Source organism: Eurytemora carolleeae, unplaced genomic scaffold (assembly GCF_000591075.1).
Source record: "Eurytemora carolleeae unplaced genomic scaffold, Eaff_2.0 scaffold214, whole genome shotgun sequence".
NCBI classification, from domain to species: Eukaryota; Metazoa; Arthropoda; class Copepoda; order Calanoida; family Temoridae; genus Eurytemora; species Eurytemora carolleeae.
This window is the reverse complement of record NW_019396249.1, coordinates 348,282-368,698: the sequence shown is the minus strand read 5'-3', so window position 1 is coordinate 368,698 and position 20,417 is coordinate 348,282. Positions and strand designations below refer to the sequence as shown.

Sequence of the window (20,417 nt, the reverse complement as noted above, 5' to 3'; positions counted from 1 at the left end):
TAGCTTTATTGAAAAATTAGATTCTCGAAAATAATTACTCCAGAAATTTATAATATAAAAGTGGAGACTAAAATACGAGAATTTGTTCCCCAAAAATTCACCAATTTTGGGACTCAACATCGGAGAAATATCAGGGAAATTCTGGGGAATAGGTCCTCAGATGGTTCCATGGAAAAAAGTTCCCAACTATGTTTACTGGGGTACGGACACTTGCTTGTAACTAGCAATGCCAAACCAATGGACACAATCTTGTAAGCTATCAATGTCAACCAGACACTAGCTCGTTACTAGCAATGCCAAACCAACGGGCATGATATCGTAAGCTATCGATGCATTCTAAACACTAGCTCGTAACTATCAATGCCAAACCAATGGGCATGATCTCGTAAGCTATCAATGTACTATGGGGCCTCTGTATTTATTACATGTCTATATGTTAATGTGTTTATATATATATATGTGTCTATGTGTCTATGTGTCTATGTGTCCATGTGTCCATGTGTCCATGTGTCCATGTGTCCATGTGTCTATGTGTCTATGTGTCTATGTGTCTATGTGTCTATGTGTCTATGTTTCTATGTGTCTATGTGTCTATGTGTATATATGTCTATGTGCCTATGTGTCTATAAGTTTATTTTTTAATGTGAACTTATATGTATCTACGTGTTTGTCTATGTTTGTAAACATCTCTCTCTCTCTCTCTCAGGTATAGAGGATTGGATGAGAAGGATGGGACGGAGGGAGAAGATTATTAGCTCCTGATGAATATAAACCGTCAGTCTAGGTTTACTCCTTGATACAACCAAACCTAGGACCTACGCTCCAAACCTTACCGCGTAGAGTGATGACTCTGATATATACTCTACGCAGTGATATGGGTGTTGCATGTAGACTTTAATCAGAATATTTGTAAACATGATTGATGTCAGTTCTAAGTGAAAATGTGTTGTGAAAGATACACTGTACATTGTACAATTTTTATCATTTAGACAAATATAAATGATGAATATATCAGATCTTGAATTTAGCTGGTATAAATTATTGAAAGAAAGGAACTGTCATCCTGATTTAAAACCTTTGATTTAATCGCCTCTTTTTCATAAGAACATCCTTCACCCTGTGAATGCTAAGCGCAGATCAGCAAGAAAATATTCGAAATTTGTCGCTTTCATCTAAGAAAAAAGGTTTGACCAAAATTTCTCAAATAAAGGTTTAGATTCAATTCTATTAAAGATTCTACTGTTGTGGTAACCCATTTTTGATCAAATAACACGGTCTATTTTAAACTTTCAATACCATAGATTATAAATATTTGGTTTATTGATACTGTAATTATTGTTGTAATTACAATAATTACCCTGATTTGCTTCGGTAATTATGTTTTAATTAATTGGAAACTAGATCCAAGTTACAAACAAGGAAAAAGTAAACTGAAAAAAAGAAAAATTTTACAGCTTCTTCTTTAGTTCTCCTCTAGTTCTCCTTTAGTTCTCATCTAGTTCTCCTCTAGTTCTCCTGTAGTTATCCTCTAGTTTTCCTCTAGTTCTCCTTTAGTTCTCATCTAGTTCTCCTCTAGTTCTCATCTAGTTCTCCTCTAGTTTTCCTCTAGTTCTCCTTTAGTTCTCCTCTAGTTTTCCTCCAGTTCTCCTTTAGTTCTCATCTAGTTCTCCTCTAGTTCTCCTCTAGTTCTCCTCTAGTTCTCCTCTAGTTCTACTATATTTATAACGGCTTGTTTAGACTACACCCTACACCCTTGTAAAATGCAAATGTCTGAAAATCAGTTGATAAAAGAAGTAGAAGTTTATGAGTAGTATAAACTTATTTATAAAAGGGGTTTTTGAGTGCCAAAATGTCTTAAAGGATTAAATTCAAGGATAATCGCTATTTAGGTGTAAATTACATTTATTTTTAATGCATTTTTATTTAGTTTATCAAACAAAAAAAGGGGTTACTACCCTCCTTTCGTAAGTTTGAAACTATGATTCATTCTAAGGAAAAACTTTAAAATGCTAGGTTTCCTAAGATTTGATAAAACTGCCAGTGCGTGCAATATCATAAATAAGTTGATACATACTTTTTAGTAAAATGAAACAGTTTACTTAATGTAAGAAGGAGACGGATAATAAATGCTATTTTTAATTTAAAGTAAATCTGTTTTTTCTAAAAAAGATGAAAAAGGTTGAAATTTAGAAATGAGTTTAAAAAGATGGCTAACCCTTAAAAAATGGTACAGTGGAGCCCATACAAATATGGAATATAAAAAGCGAATTTAAGCCAATTTTTTGTGTATTTGATGTTGTAAGAAACCAAACTGTGTAATAGTTCTGTCTACACTGCATAAGTACTGTGTTTCATGTTCTTCAAATTATTTGAAATTGTAAATAGATTCTAACAGTCGTCATTCTATTTCACTCTTGTATGGGTCCTACTGTGGAAACATTTGGAAATTTTCCTTTAAAAAGCTGTATCTTTGCGATTTTTTACTTTTCTTTACTGAAATATTTCCTGATATTCCTAAGTTCCTTATGTGCATATTTCCTGATATTATTGAGTTCCTTATGTGCATATTTCCTGATATTCTCGGGTTCCTTACGTGCACATTTCCTGGTATTTCCTGATATTCTTGGGTTCCTTATGTGCATATTTCCTTATTGTTTCAATATATCTGACGATCTTTGTTTGCTGGTATCTCGTGCGTGTACGCGCAGAGATGCGTAATATTCACGTATTGTTTATCCATATCCATTATGCATATCCATTAGTGGTGTATCCAAATATAGACTTTTCTCTTCTCTATCTTCAATCAATCAATGAATCAATAACACTTCAAAGCCCCAGAAAATGTAAATACGTATGAAAACTCTCAACAATCTTTTGTCTCAAATAATAATTGTTGCAATACGACATCACTAAGTCGTACCAAGGATTAAAATGATCTTTTTCTGTATGTTAAAGGGACTGTAAGCGTAATTTCAGTGACCCTTCATACAAAGATGACAACGTCTTTTTTAAAACGGTATCATTGAAAACTTTGTCTGATCAAGTATGAATTAGATATCCATGTTTTTGTTTCTTTAAACTAATTATTTTCATTTGTGGTTTCTCTGCGCATTGCGCATTTATTGTTTATATAGAAGCAATTGAGAAACTCACAGAAACACTTTTTGAGACAGAAAAGGTTTATCATTGGCGTTATCTAACAATATCCCATTAACCAATTGAACGATTGTCTGTTATTTAATTGTAATGGTGAATTTTTTAATATGGTTTGGAACCTTTAAAAACAACTTTATAAAGGTTAATTGGAGGTAATAGATCAGGGGGGGGAGGGAAGGATGGGGAAGGGGGGGATGGAGGGAGAATATATATTAGGAAGGCAAGGAAAGAAAAAATAGGGAAAAGTGAAATGGGGTAAGAACACGAATAGAAGTAGAATAAAGAAGAGATAGGAAAGAGGGGAAAAGAAGGGAGAGGGGGAGGGAACTGAAATATTGAGGTTGAGAAGAGGGGAGGGGAAGAGAAGGAATGAAAAAGTAGTAGGGGAGGCATTGGAATTGAGGAAAAAAAATTAAACATTGGTAAATGAGGGGGAGGGAAGAGAAAGATGGATAGAGGGAGGGGATAAGGGAAGAAAAGGAAGGGAAGAGGTTTTCCTATCTCTTTCCTTCCTTCCTTTTATATTCCTTTCCTATCTTTTTCTTTCCTTCCTTCTTTTTATATTATTTTCCTTTATCTTTCCTTCCTTTCTTTTATATTATTTTCTTTTCTCTTTTCTTCCTTTCTTTTATATTCTTTCCTTTTCTCTTTTCTTCCATCCTTTTATATTCTTTTCCTATCTCTTTCATTCCATCCTTTTATATTCTTTTCCTATCTTTTTCCTTCCTTCCTTTTATATTATTTCCTATCTCTTTCCTTCCTTCCTTTTATATTCTTTTCCTATCTCTTTCCTTCCTTCCTTTTATATTATTTCCTATCTGTTTCCTTCCTTCCTTTTATATTATTTGCCTATCTCTTTCCTTCCTTCCTTTTATATTATTTTCCTATCTCTTTCCTTCCTTCCTTTTATATTATTTGCCTATCTCTTTCCTTCCTTTCTTTTATATTATTTTCTTATCTCTTTCCTTCCTTCCTTTTATATTCCTTTCCTATCTCTTTCCTTCCTCCCTTTTATATTATTTCCTATATCTTTCCTTCCTTCCTTTTATATTCCTTTCCTATCTCTTTCCTTCCTCCCTTTTATATTATTTTCCTATCTCTTTCCTTCCTTCCTTTTATATTCTTTTCCTATCTTTTTCCTTCCTTCCTTTCTTTTATATTCTTTTCATTTCTCTTTTCTTCCTTCCACATTCAATTCTTTTAACTGTTTAGTTTATCGCAAGTTGTATATTATTTATTTTTATATATTCCACTTTTATATATTCTCTTTTTTCTTCTCACTTCTACGAGATATTGCCAAGTATATTGTGTACCATCTGCCGTCAATTAAGTAAAAAAGATAAAAAGCTAAATATTTATGATTAATTGAAAAAATGAGCAAAACTGAAAGTTTGTTAATTCCTCAAATTCAACTTATTTTTCCTTGAATAACCTTCATAGCCCACCTTCTATCATCATTATAAATAAATTATTAAATTACATCCTGTGCATCCTTCTTATCTACAGGGTGTCCCAATAAACATGGAAATGAAATGACGACTTTTATATCGTCTTTGTTTCTTAGTGGGGATTTTTCGTAAATATAATTTTCTAACATCGCAGTTAAAAGACCGAAAACTACTAGTTAAAATGAACGGAGATATTTTAAAGAAATATCTGCAAACACGTCAATCCGACCAAGCTTTTTTGATCAAATTTCTGATTTTTTTTATTCATTAAAGAACAAACTACTGCTGTTTGAATTAAAAAGTTGCAGTTATTACAATCAAAGGGACGCGAAGCGCCTTAAAAGCCTGGTTCAAAGCATCCAACCCATCCTACTAATCCTGCTCATCCAAGCCATCCTTCCCATCCTTCCCATCCTTCCCATCCTTGCTCAATAATTGTTTGCAGGTGCAGATCAACAATAATGGGATCATTATCTCTTAATTAGCTTTTAAGTAGTTTTAAATAGTTTTAGAATATTTATGCCAAGATTCTAAGCTTTCGAACAGAAAAAAGTGAAAATTTTAAGAAGTTTTAAAGAGCTTCGAGGGGAAAATTATAATTTACACAGAAAAAACTTTTGCGCTGTACAAAATTCTGAGTTTTGTAGTTTTATCAAAATTAGAAATATAATACTCTGCTTATCTCATCATATCCTTTATATATTTATAAATACTGTACATTACACAGGGGTAGATTGTTTTTAAAATTATTTTTTTACAGATTTTTAACCAACATTTTACCGACCCGTGATGCCCCTAAGAGAGAGACGTTAAATAACTTAACCTCCTTCGGGAATATTATTTTTTTTGCAAAAATTCGCTTATTTTTATCTCAAAAGGCAATACAGTTGTGCACAACTACTGTTTCAAAAAATTAAGAAATTCACCCAAGACCAATTTTGTTTACAAAACATCCTGAGCGCAGAATTTTCACAGAATATCTTGTATTGTACTATTTACAAAAAAAGTTAATTTTTTTCTTTCTAAATGAAAATATTTTTTTGGGAGGATATCGGTAGGAGATGGGAGGAAGGGGGAGGGGGCAGGGATATTTTTAACTTCAAAATATATTTAATATTTCAGTTTAAGTTCATGATACCCGCTGCAGGATTAGTTTTCATCCAACTTTTAATCATTTTAAGAAAATGTGAATTTTGCCTTTATTTCTATATCATCTCTGCTCTGATGAGAAAAAATTCTGATTAAAAAAGATAATATTTCGTTGCTGTTTTTTTCAAGTGGTGCAAACCTAGATAAAACAGTTTAAACGAAAATCTAAAACTAGTTTTTTTACTCCTTTATTTCTTTAGATATCTGTTTCTCATAAAGAAAAATTGTTTTTAATCTTTATTCTATTTGCTTGACTGGATATCTCTATATTACAAGTAATTATCTCTGTTTGTTTGTGTGTCCGATCATAACTCATGAACAAAATATAAAAATGAATAAATATGGATAAATAATATATAAATATATTATAATCCCCCCACACTCCCCTAATATCCCCCACTCCCCTTATTCCCCCCGCTTCCCCGAATTCTCTTCCATTCTATTTAATTGCACCTCCTTTTTATTTCTTTATCTCCTACCTACCTTTTTTACCCCTTTACACCTTCCCCTCCCTCCACTCAGGGGCGTACACAGGAATTTGTCCACAGGGGGGGGGGGTCTTAATTTTTTCTTTTCAGCACTCGTTTGGGTCTGAAAACCCCATAGCCCCCCCTATGTGTACGCCTCTTTCTCTACTTCTCCATCCCCCTGCACACGGGAAAACTGATGACACCACGTGAATAATACAGGAAAACTACGGGAAAACACGTTACGATTTACGAGTCGAAAACTAATAAGTCACTATGTGATGTGATTATAGTCCAAGAAAACTGATAAATATCACGTGACTATAGTGCAAGAAAGCTAATGAACACCGCGGGACTAGTCCAAGAAACTGATGTCATCACGTAACTAGTCCAGGAAAACCACTGTATACCACGTGACTAGTTCAAGAAAACTGATAAACACCACGTGACTAGTTCAAGAAAACTGATGAATACCAAGTACTAGTCCTAGAAAACTGATGAATACCACGTGACTAGTCCAAGAAAACTCATTAATACTACGTACTAGTCCAAGAAGACTGATGAACACTTCATGACTAGTCCAAGAAGACTGATAAACACCACGTGACTAGTCCAAGAAAACCTATAATCACCACGTGACTAGTCCAAGAAAACTGATGAATACCACGTGACTAGTCCAAGAAAACTGACGAATACCACTTGAATAGTCTAGGAAACTGTTGAGACCAATCAACGGAAATTATGCTTAAATATTGAAAAGTATTATTGTTATTATTGAAATTGGTCAGCGTGCAATCATGACATCGGTGTATACAGACATTTCTTCCTCTATGTCCCCCATGTCATCCATGACCTCCATGTCCTCCATGTCCTCCACGTCCTCCATGTCCTCCATATCTTCCATGTCCTCCATGTCCTGCATGTCCTTCATGTCCTTCATGTCCTCCATGTCCTTCATGTCATCCATGTCCTCCATGTCCTCCATGTCCTCCATGTCCTCCATATCCTCCATGTCCTCCATGTCCTCCATGTACTCTATGGCCTCCATGTCCTCCATATCCTCCATGTCCTCAATGTCCTCCATGTCCTCCATGTCCTCTATGCCCTCTATGTATCTCCACTCTCCAGGCTATGAAAGGATCAGGAGCTGATTTAGAATTTGAAAAATGTCCAGATCGTGAGGAAAATATTTCAAGCTGTAAATTAGATTTTATAATTCCTGGAGGGGGGGGGTGTTCAATTTCTCCCCCCCCCCTCCACCTCCCACAAACTCACATGTATTTCTTCATCCTTACACTCATCCGTGATGAGGAACCCATCCCTCATTAAACTGTCCATCACAAGCTCTCTCTGCACCCTCTTTCTTCCAATTTAACATTCGATCCCCTTCCATACTCTTAATTTGCCAAACTTCCATCCTCTACTGTACCAGAACCAAAGTCAGATCCCCCCCCCCACATACCCCCTGACATATACAAACACTATCTTTGAGTTTAATTTTATTTAATTCATATTGTTGATATTTGATCCGGAAATTATAAATTAATACCGAATGCAAGATTCGTTTCATGTTCAGTAAACTATGCAAAGATATCATATAGTTTACATGACTATAGATAGAGCCCAAAACTCTACATCCACTCTAGACAATACTAACTCTATGGCAAAGAGCCCTGATTAGCAGATTTGAAAGGTTTGAAGGTTTTGAAGGTTAAATTGAAAATTAATTCATCCAAGTCATGTTTTTAAATTCATTCAACTCTTTCCACCTCATTTCACAGCAGTGGTTTATCAAATAGATAAAATATATAAAATTCCTATATTTGGGAATTTGAATCTTGAAAAATTCGTGTCATCTTAGTCTAGGACAAAACCGTGTAAACGTTAAACTTCCTTTAACAATCAGAGTTTGATGGTTAGAGAGATAAAGAAATATAAATTAAATTGAGCACTATTGTCAAATATGTCCCAACAGTATGTAAAGGGACTGTTAGATGTGTCCCAACAGTATGTAAAGGGACTGTTAGATGTGTCCCAACAATATATAAAGGGACTGTGAGATGTGTCCCAACAATATATAAAGGGACTGTGAGATGTGTACCAACAGTATGTAAAGGGACTGTTAGATATGTCCCAACAGTATGTAAAGGGACTGTTAGATGTGTCCCAACAGTATGTAAAGGGACTGTTCGATGTGTACCAACAGTATGTAAATGGACTGTTCGATGTGTACCAACAGTATGTAAATGGACTGTTAGATGTGTCCCAACAATATATAAAGGGACTGTTAGATGTGTACCAACAGTATATAAAGGGACTGTTAGATGTGTCCCAACAGTATATAAAGGGACTGTTCGATGTGTACCAACAGTATGTAAATGGACTGTTCGATGTGTACCAACAGTATGTAAATGGACTGTTCGATGTGTACCAACAGTATAAAAGGACTGTTAGATATTTACCAACAGTATGTAAAGGGACTGTTAGATGTGTCCCAACAGTATGTAAAGGGACTGTTAGATGTGTACCAACAGTATGTAAAGGGACTGTTTGATGTGTACCAACAGTATGTATGTCCAACAGTATGTAAAGGGACTGTTAGATGTGTCCCAACAGTATGTAAAGGGACTGTTAGATGTGTACCAACAGTATGTAAAGGGACTGTTTGATGTGTACCAACAGTATGTATGTGTACCAACAGTATGTAAAGGGACTGTTAGATGTGTACCAACAGTGTGTAAAGGGACTGTTAGATGTGTCCCAACAGTATAAAGGGACTCCAGAGTTCTCTAGATTTTAGTAACGATGAGTAGAATATCGTTGTTTTCCAGTCTTCCATGTTAAATTATGACAATTTCAGTCACATGTACAGAAAACCTGCAAATGGAAATGAACAGTTTGAAGGAACAAAAACATGGGAATTGTCATCTTTGCAAGGAAACTCACTTGAAATTACGCTTACAGTTTCTTTAAAGACTGGATAATAAAATTTAAGCTTTGTTGTCTTTACTTTATTTTAAGATGCAAAAATTAATAAAAAAAACTGATTTAGTTTTTTTTAGTTCTATCTTGTAAATAAATCCTTTTTATTTTCAGATTTGAAATATGAATTGTTGACATGAATCAAATAATGGGAGGATTAATAGAGGAGTTTGAATGTCGTCTTTCTCTAGACCCAGAAACCAGTAGCATCTTTAGTTTAGACGGGAGCAGCAGATCAAACATGAGCAGCGGATCAGTTAGAAGTTCTATTGGGAGCTCCACAGGCAGCTCAGATAGTGGAGGCAGATTAGCAGACGAAACATCAGGGTATTATTAATATTCATTTTTGTTATAAGTATCATTATTATCACTGTTATTATTCATTATCATCATTAGTATTCCAATATCTTTCATTTTTAATCATTATCACCGTTAATAGCATTTTAATTATCACTATCAGTATTAGCATAATTAGTATTATCATTTTTGTATCATTATTATCACTATTATCATTCAGGGATGAGCGAAGAAAGATTGAGAATCGATTGTTTCAACTTCTCCGGGAAATGATTCAAACAGAGCGGAAGTATGTTCAGGATCTTGATGAGGTAATTATTCAATCAATCAAGCAATTCAATCAATTAATTAATCAAACACTAAATCGACCAATCGATTTATCAACAATTAAACTAATTAAGTAATCAATTTATCAACCAATCAGTCAACCAACAAATTAATCAACCAACCAATCATTTAATCAATCAATTAATTAATTATTTAATTAATCAATAAACCAATAAATCAATAAATCAAAGAAATCAATAAATCAATCAATCAATAAATCAATAAATCAATTAATCAATTAATCAATAAATCAATAAATCAATAAATCAGTAAATCAATAAATCAATAAATCAATAAACCAATAAATCAATAAATCAATAAATCAATTAATCGATTAATCAATAAATCAATAAATCAATAAATCGATTATTCGATTAACCTATAAATCAACAAACCAATAAATTAATTAATCAATAAATCAATAAATCAATAAATCAATTAATCGATTAATCAATAAATCAATCATTAAATCAATTTATTAATAAATCAGCCCATAAATCTTTTCCAGTTTATTATTAATTCAGAAACCTAAAAATTTATTTTGACCAATTCATTTTGTAATAAGAACTGTTAGTTCTATTGTTGAAAAAATCAATAATTCTAAGAAAAAAAGTTTTAAATTGTTTTCAGACAGCCCTTAGAATAATTTATTATCAATTGTTGTAAACTAACTTGAGATGGTAACTTTTGACTATATTGGCGAAACTAACTCTTTTAAAAAAGTTTTTCATTAAAAAAAATCTCATCGATTGATCCTGCAAAATATCTAATAAGCAATGAGTATTTCTTTTATTAAAATCAGTTTGATCCCTTCAAAAGTTACCATCTCTCTGTGCTCTGGTAATAGTAAATATAATGCAAAGATTTCTAATTGATAAATATATTGGAATACAATGCCTTTGTTTCAATAACTAAAAAAAACCCCCCTTNTTAAGAATTGACCAAGATATTGAGAAATTTGTTTAAAATTCAAAATATTAAATATTAGCAAGGTTGTTTAAATCTTTAATATCTCCAACAATTTTTATAATACAAAGAAGGAGGCTAAATCTTATCAAGTTTTAAAGACTTACAATGTTTTTCTATACTCCTTTGACATCTATTAACTTTTCCAGAGTCCAATGTCTAACGTACTGCATAACACCCCAGCGAAAAAAATACACCAAACCTTGACTATGATATATCCAATGGATAGATCAGTGATCCTAGATGTGCACACTCTCATTCAAAAATCTATTATCATTATTTTCCCAGGGCTACAATAAAGTTTAAATAGATGAGTTAAACCAAAAACTAATTAATGCAAAATTAGATTTGTAAAGATAGATACAGTAAAACCCATAAAACCGTGGAATAGCAAAGTAAGAATTAATGAATGAATGAGTAAAGGTATGGATGAAAGAAGAAGATATCAATGAAAGAAGAAGATATTAATGAAAGAAGAAGATATGAATGAATGGGTGTCTGAATGGAAGAAAGTATGAATGAAAAGTCAGATAAAAACAGCTGAGCTTTATCAAGATTTGGAAAGAAGAAGTGAAAGAAGGAACTAAGGAAGATGGAATGAAGGAGTGAATGTATTTATAAATAATGAAAGTATGAATGAAAGGAGGAATGAAAGTAAAAATAATGAAGCTTTAAATGGAAGAAAGTATAAATGAAAGGAGAAATGAAAGTAAAAATAATGAAGGTATGAATGAAGGTCTGAATGGAAGAAAGTATGAATGAAAGGAGAAATGAAAGTAAAAATAATGAAGGTATAAATGAAGGTATGAATGGAAGAAAGTATGAATGAAAAGAGGAAAGAAAGTAAAAATAATGATGTTATGAATGAAGGTCTGAATGGAAGAAAGTATGAATGAAAAGTCAGATAAAAACAGCTAAGCTGCATCAAGATTTGGAATCAAAATTTTAAAATTTTCTTTGAAGATGTTTAACTTGAATCTAACTTATTATACATTTGCATATATAAGATAAAGAGTTATATATAATACATTTATTACATAGTCAGTCAACGAAGAAATCAATGAAAGAATCAATGAATAATTCAATTAATAAATCAATGAAAGAATCAGTCAGCGAATCAATGAAAGAATCAATGAAAGAATCAACGAAAGAATCAATGAAAGAATCAATGAAAGAATCAATGAAAGAATCAATTAACGAATCAATGAAAGAATCAATGAATGAATCAATGAATGAATCAATGAAAGAATCAGTCAGCAAATCAATGTAAGAATCAATGTAAGAATCAATGTAAGAATCAATGTAAGAATCAATGTAAGAATCAATGTAAGAATCAATGAAAGAATCAATGAAAGAATCAATGAAAGAATCAATGAAAGAATCAATGAAAGAATCAATGAAAGAATCAATACATGAATCAATGAACAAAGAATCAATAAATGAATTATTGAAAGAATAAATAAATGAATCATTGAAAGAATAGATGAATGAATCATTGAAAGAATCAATAAATGAATCAATGAAAGAATCAATGAAAGAATCAATGAAAGAATCAATGAATGAATCAATGAATAAATCAATTAATAGATGACTCAAAAAATCAATTAGCGAATCAATGAAAGAATTAATGAAAGAATCAATGAATGAATCAATGAATAAATCAATGAAAGAATCAATGAAAGAATAAATGAATGAATCAGTGAAAGAATCAATGAAAGAATAAATGAAAGAATAGGTGAAAGCATAAATGAATGAATCAATGAATGAATCAATGAAAGAATAAATGAAAGAATAAATGAAAGAATAAATGAATCAATCAATTAATGAATCAATGAAAGAATCAATGAAAGAATCAATGAAAGAATCAATGAAAAAATCAATGAATGAATCAATGTAAGAATCAATGAAAGAATAAATGAAAGAATAAATGAATCAATGAATGAATCAATGACAGAATCGATTAACGAATCAATGAAAGAATCAATGAACGAATCAATGAATAAATCAATGAAAAAATCAATCAAATAATGAATGAATGAATAAAAAAATCAATGCAAGTATCAATGAAAGAATCAATGAATCAATCAATGAAAGAATCAATGAATGAATCAATGAAAGAATAAATGAATGAATCAATGAAAGAATCAATAAATGAATCATTGAAAGAATAAATGAATGAATCAATGAAAGAATCAATGAATGAATCATTGAAAGAATCAGTGAAAGAATCAATGAAAGAATCAATGAAACAATCAATGAAACAATCAATGAAACATTCAATGAAACAATCAATGAAACAATAAGTGAAATATTAATGAAAGAATTAATTAGATAACCGAAAGAAACAATAAAAGAATCAATGAATGAATCAATGAAAGAATAAATGAATGAATCAAGAAAGAATCAATGAATGAATCAATCAAAGAATCAATAAATGAATTATTGAAAGAATAAATAAATGAATCATTGAAAGAATAGATGAATGAATCATTGAAAGAATCAATAAATGAATCAATGAAAGAATCAATGAAAGAATCAATAAAAGAATCAATGAAAGAATCAATAAAAGAATCAATGAAACAATCAATGAAACAATTAATGAAAGAATCAATGAAACAATCAATGAAAGAATCAATGAAACAATCAATGAAACAATCAATGAAAGAATCAATGAAACAATCAATGAAACAATCAATGAAAGAATCAATGAAACAATCAATGAAACAATCAATTAAACAATCAATGAAACAATAAGTGAAATAATCAATGAAAGAATCAATTAGACAAGCGAAAGAATCAATAAAAGAATCAATGAATGAATCAATTAAAGAATCAATCAATGACACAATCAATGACACAATCAACAAACGAAGCAATGAAAGAGTATGAATGAATCAATAAATGATCAAAAATAAGAAGCAATGAAAGAAAGAATGAATGAATAAATGAATGAATAAATGAATACTATCGTATTAAGATATCAAAATAAGTAATGTGTTAAACAATACAATCTAGAAAATGAATGAATGAATGAATGAATGAATGATTGCAGTTTAACAAGAAATTTTGTGAAATTATACAACTCTAGCCGATTGGGTAGGGGTGTAGGGGGTGTATATGTTTTCAATGAAAGAGTGGGTTACTTGTAAAAATAGTTGCCTAGAAAGGAGTGGAAGCGCAAATGTTTTCCCATCATGATATTCTTTGGTCGACAGTATTAACCCCCCCCCCCCTCTCTCCATCTAAACATGAATCTAATTGCCCCTGTAGTTGATAATTATGAACTACTCTGAATTCTATTGTTCAATTTTGTAACATGTAACCAACTTGTTAAATAACTCAAGGGTTATGTATATTTTACAACATTCTCTAGAAAACTGAATTTTTAATATCATCATTTTAAATATTTTTGCGTTTTAACTGGAAATAAAATAATATTTTTAACAGATAATTTTTTTCTCACAGTATCGTGCTAAATTATGTAATCATTGAACTAACCTGCAGCCGGGGGGGGGGGGAATTTATTTTGAAATACAAATACAAAGTTTCTAGTCAAGTTGTTAAACTATTACATACCGTGTTTTGGTTATTGAAAAATAACAGAATAGTTGTTTTCAAGATTATATTTTTGATAAAAAATATCCAATAACTTAATGGATATTGCATATTTTATCAGATTTATGACATAAAACATACATCAGTATGGAGATGAACAAGGGGAATGAGAAAAAGTAGAAAAGGGGAGAAAGCGTCGAGAATAAAGGAGATTAAGACGGAGAAGAAAGGGGAACAATGAGAAAGAAGAAATAGGCGAAGGAGAATAAGACGGAGAAGAAAGGGGAGAATGGGGAATAAGAAAGAGGAAAAAGGGGAACGATGAGAAAGGAGAATAAGAAGGAGNCCCACCCCCCACAAAAGTGCTAGATGCGCTACTGCCCAGAGAAAGGGGAGAAAGGAGAAAAAGCAACTGAGAAAATATAGAAAAGGGAAGAAAACCTGGAGAAAGGGATTGAGAAAGAGCAAAATGAATGAGAGAGGGTAGAAAAGGCTCGAAAAAAACGAGTGGAAAATTAAAGAAGAAAACGGAGAAAAGGGGAAGAAAAAATGAGAAAAAAGGGAAAAGATAGAAATAATTGTTAAAGGAAGAAGGAAGAAACAATAATACATTGTCATGGAATAGTCTTCATGCACTAATACACAAACAAATAAATAAAATCTCTCTACCCCAACCCTTTTCCCTGGCACCCCCACTTACCCCCATTTATATAATTTAAGCGTCTTGTTGATATCTTTTTTAGCTTAAATAAAACTCTTCCAATTTCATCAACTAAAACTTAATTTTTTGAAATTATAATAACAATAATAATTCATGAAATACCAGCGTAACTTAACTAAACTTTTAATAAATATCGTGTAATTGTAATAAATATCATGTAATTGTAATAAATGTCGTATAATTGTAGTAAATATTGTCTAATTGTAATAAATATATAGTAATTGTAATAAATATCGTGTAATTGTATTGAAGATTGTGTAACACGATATTGGTAAATCTGACATACGCAGCATGATCAGAACATGTATTATGATTAGATTAACTACGTTTATATCTATCCTTCCTAATCTTTTAAATACATACATTAAACCTAAACTATGCTGTATATATATCAATGTAAAACTTGTAATTACGTTGATTAATGTTAACTTGTAACAAAGATCTTTAAATACAAACTAGTTGTTGTAAGTAGACTCCTCTTTGATTATAGTGATAGAGTAATTTGGTCCTTGTTGCAACATACGAGCTGAGCTTGTGTCCATGTTGACTTTGATGGCTGACAAGAGCGTGCCCATTGACTGCTTAAGAGCTTGTGTCCGTTTTGACATAGATAGCTGAGCTTGTGTCCATGTTGACATTGATAGCTGATAAGATTGTGTCTGTTGGTTTGGCATTGATCGCTTATAGATTGTGTCTGTATTGACATTGATAGCTGACTAGTTGCACCTGGATTGATACAGTTCAGAAAGCAGTTTTACAAGTACGGCATTTACTACAAACTTAGCTCTGATATATATAGTAATCATAATGAAAAAAATGATAATGATAATGATAACAATAATAATAATAATAATAATAATAATAATAATAATATGAATGAATGAATGAATGAATATCTAGGAGAAGATCTAGTGTAGATACAACCTGTATCTCTAGTATAAGTCTAGAGCAAGAAGAAGAAGATGAGGAGGAAAAGGAGATAATTAAAGAGCCGAGTAAACAAGAGTAAGTTTTTTAATACATTTCATATATTAACATTTTTTAATCCAATTTAAAGGGGACTTATGATCAAGCTTGATTCATAACTTCATATGTTTATTCTTGAAAAATGTTTATTTTGAGTTGTTCAAAAGCGACTTGTGCATTTCAAAAATTACTGAAGAAATTATCGGAATTCTAATCAGAAAAACGGCGCTTTTTTCACAGTTTCAAATTCTTCTTAATCTTTTCCTCGTTCTCAGCTTTTTTATCTAATCATTTTCTAATTTTTATATCTTGGCAACCTGACATCGTGGGCCTATTATATTTAAAACTGAGAATTCTGATAGATCAACTTATTAAAGTTTAAAATATAAAAGTTTCATATCATCAGAGATCAGAACTTTTGTATATTTTTAATCTTTAAAACTTAATCTTGATATCCAATGTAGAAACTTTTAAATCTGAGGATCAATGCTTGATCCCTCAATTAAACTTACATCTACAGCGTATGACCACCACAGGAAATCGAAAAGGAATAAAATGTATCCGTAGATCTGCTTAAAATCAATTTTTCATCCTGAGATTCACAACATAACAGTTCATGTTGACTGACTGACTTCATGTTGCAAAAATTTAGGAACTATATAATTATATTTTTTGTTTAGTATTTAATTATTCAGACCAGGGTTATATATTCAGGGTTGAAATATTCTGACCAGGTTTATAAATTCAGGGTTAAATTATTCAGACCAGGGTTATATATTGAGGGTTGAAATATCCTGACCAGGATTATATATTCCGGGTTAAAATATTCTGACCAGGGTTATATATTCAGGGTTAAAATATTCTGACCAGGGTCATATATTCAGGGTTGAAATATTCTGACCAGGGTTATATATTCAGGGTTAAAATATTCTGATCATGGTTATATATTCAGGGTTAAAATATTCTGATCAGGGTTACATATTCAGGGTTAAAATGTTCTGACCAGGGTTATATTTTCAAGGTTGAAATATTCTGACTAGGGTTATATTTTCAGGGTTAAAATATTCTGACCATGGTTATATATTCAGGGTTAAAATATTCTGATCAGGGTTATATATTTAGGGTTAAAATATTCTGACCAGGGTTATATATTCAGGGTTAAAATATTCTGACCAGGGTTATATATTCAGGGTTAAAATATTCTGACCAGGGTCATATATTCAGGGTTGAAATATTCTGACCAGGGTTATATATTCAGGGTTAAAATATTCTGACCATGGTTATATATTCAGGGTTAAACTATTCTGATCAGGGTTATATATTCAGGATTAAAATATTCTGACCAGGGTTATATATTCAGGGATTCTGACAAGGGTTATATTTTCAGGGTTCGGCAAATGCTCGGGAATATGGACGAGGTTAGGGATTATCATACCAGGTATTTATAGAGGCGGCAATATATATAGAGCAGTCAAAGAGAAGGCAATATTTTTAGAGGAGGCATTTTATGTTTTTTTATATTTATAGAGCAGTCATAGAGGAGGCAATATATATATTTATTTATATAGAGCAGTCAATGTTTAAAGAGAAGTCTATAAGCATAGAGCAGTCAATATACATAGAGTAGGCCAAATACATAGAGCAGTCAATATACATAGAGCAGTCAATATACATAGAGCTGTCAATATACATAGAGCAGTCAATATACATAGAGCAGTCCAAATACATAGAGCAGTCAATATACACTGAGCAGTCAATATACATAGAGCAATCAATAAACATAGAGCAGTAAATATACATAGAGCAGTCAATATATATAGACCAGTCAATATACATAGAGCAGTCAATATACATAGAGCAGTCAATAAACGTAGAGCAGTCGATATACATATAGCAGTCAATGTATATAGGGCAGTCAATATACATATAGCAGTCAATATATGTAGAGGAATCAATAATCAATAACATAGAGCAGTCAATTTACATAGAGCAGTCAATATACATAGAGCAGTCATTATCATAGAGCAGTCAATATACAAATGCAGTCAATATACATAGAGCAGTCAATAAGCATAGAGCAGTCAATATACATAGAGCAGTCAATATACATAGAGCAGTCATTATCATAGAGCAGTCAATATACAAAGAGCAGTCAATATACATAGAGCAGTCAATATACATAGAGCAGTCAATAACATAGAGAGCAGTCACTAAACCAAAAATACTAAATAAAAAATCATCAAAATAATTTTAATGAATTCAGAACTAAAGAGAACAATCAGTAAAAATTGAAAATTTAAAAATTTGAAAATTTGAAAAACTAAATTATTAAAATATTGAAACCAAGGATTTCTTTTATTTCATTCAAATTCAACAGAGCAAATAGATTAGAAGTTTTTACAATTGAAAAGGTTATACAGCCTTATATATAGCAGACCTAGTTTAGAATATAGTGTAGCAGACCCAGTTTAGAATACTGTGTAGCAGACCCAGTTTAGAATACTGTGTAGCAGACCCAGTTTGGAATATTGTGTAGCAGACCCAGTTTAGAATATGGTGTAGCAGACCCAGTTAAGAATATAGTGTAGCAGACCCAGTTTAGAATATAGTGTAGCAGACCCAGTTTAGAATATGGTGTAGTAGACCCAGTTTAGAATATAGTGTAGCAGACCCAGTCTAGAATAAAGTGTAGCTGACCCAGTTTAGAGAATAGTGTAGCAGACTCAGTTTAGAATCAAGTGTAGCAGACCCAGCTAGTTTAAAATAATGTGTATGAGATAATTAAACATTATATTATTATATTATTATTATATAAAAACAGCACACAATTAACTTCTTATATATTATAAGTTCTTCTGTTCCAATGATTCTTTCCAGTTTCTCATTTCATTTTTAATGATGTTACAGTTCTGATTCGATTCTTTAAAAAAAAAACTTTTATTCCAAATTAAATTTGAAAAATTGTAGCTAAGGAAGATCTTGTAAATCTTGTATAATGTATATCTCATAGGCATTCTAGATTCTAGATAATGAATCATCTAAACCCAGTTTAAAATCCATGAACACTCCCTTTCTAATCTAAATCTAGGGTTATGCTGCCAAAACTTGAAGAAGCCGTTCTTAATGGAGACTCACAAGCTATCAGGTAACTTTAGTTTGAAATACCATTAAAGGGACTGTTCAACTATCTGAACATATTAAAGAGACTGTTCAACTATCTGAACATGCTAAAGAGACTGTTCAACTATCTGAACATATTAAAGAGACTGTTCAACTATCTGAACATGCAAAAGAGACTGTTAAACTATCTGAACATATTAAAGAGACTGTTCAACTATCTGAGCAAAAACAATTTACAAAATTTAAAAACATAATTAAAATGACCTTACTCCTGAAAAATGTCTCTGACAGGCGATTTTCCCAACTTAAAGATAAGAAACTATATTTTCTTCTAGATGCTGGCAAAACTCTAACGGATATTTTGTTATAAAATTGTATCATTCTGGTATTTAGCCATATTTTTGAGCCTAGGAAATGTTATATTCACGTGCTTTATATCGAGTACTTTTATATAGTTACACTCTGTTCATGCATAGCATATGTTGGATATATTTGTATGCTTTATACTGAGTACTTTTAAATAGTTACATTGCACTTCGGACAAACCCAGCAAATGTTAGATCCACGTGCTTTTTATCGAGTACTTGTATCCAATTACACATACACTCCATATAAACCTAGAAAATGTTAGATCTTCATGCTTTATATCAAGTACTTTAAAATAGTTACACACCGTACAAACCCATCAAATGTTTGATCTGCATGCTTTATATCGACAGTTACATTCTTGACAAACCTGCAATATGTTAGATCTGCGAGTTTTATATCGAGTACTTTTAAATAGTTACATTCCGTACAAACCTAGCAATTGTTAGATCCACGTACTGTATATCGCGAACCTTTTTTGCAGTTAGTTAGATGAACACAGATCTCAGTAATGACTGTAAGCAAATAATAATATGCATAGGATAAGGATGAATATGGTGAAGGGTTGGAATATATTAGGGTTTATGAAAGAGTAAAGATGATAAATGTTGAAGCAAATAAATCATATATGGAGGTTTAACACTCATTTTCAAACCTTAAAAGGGTTGCAGAGATTCCTTAATAAAAATTTGTTGCTGAAAGGAGACAAAATAGCTTTTTGTAAACGATATTAAGAACAATTCAGGGATTACTGATAATTCTACAGTAAATTGTAGAATCCATAAAACTATGCTATAGAAAGACGACTTTTAGACTCATATGATTTCAAATAATCTAATAAAATTTTACCACAGAAATGGTGCAGTGCACACAGGCCCATTTAATTTCATAGGTTGA

The 20,417-nt window shown here is 31.5% G+C and overlaps 2 long non-coding RNA genes across 2 annotated transcripts; both read left to right on the top strand.

Annotated features, from left to right (window-relative positions):
- The first annotated feature begins 818 nt into the window (after window positions 1-818).
- LOC111699354 (uncharacterized) lies at window positions 819-9,828 on the top strand. Its single transcript, XR_002764730.1, has 3 exons — window positions 819-1,184; window positions 9,317-9,529; window positions 9,720-9,828. It is a non-coding gene; the product is annotated as an uncharacterized LOC111699354 (long non-coding RNA).
- A 6,143-nt stretch (window positions 9,829-15,971) lies between these two features.
- LOC111699355 (uncharacterized) lies at window positions 15,972-20,417 on the top strand. Its single transcript, XR_002764731.1, has 3 exons — window positions 15,972-16,073; window positions 17,422-17,472; window positions 19,123-20,417. It is a non-coding gene; the product is annotated as an uncharacterized LOC111699355 (long non-coding RNA).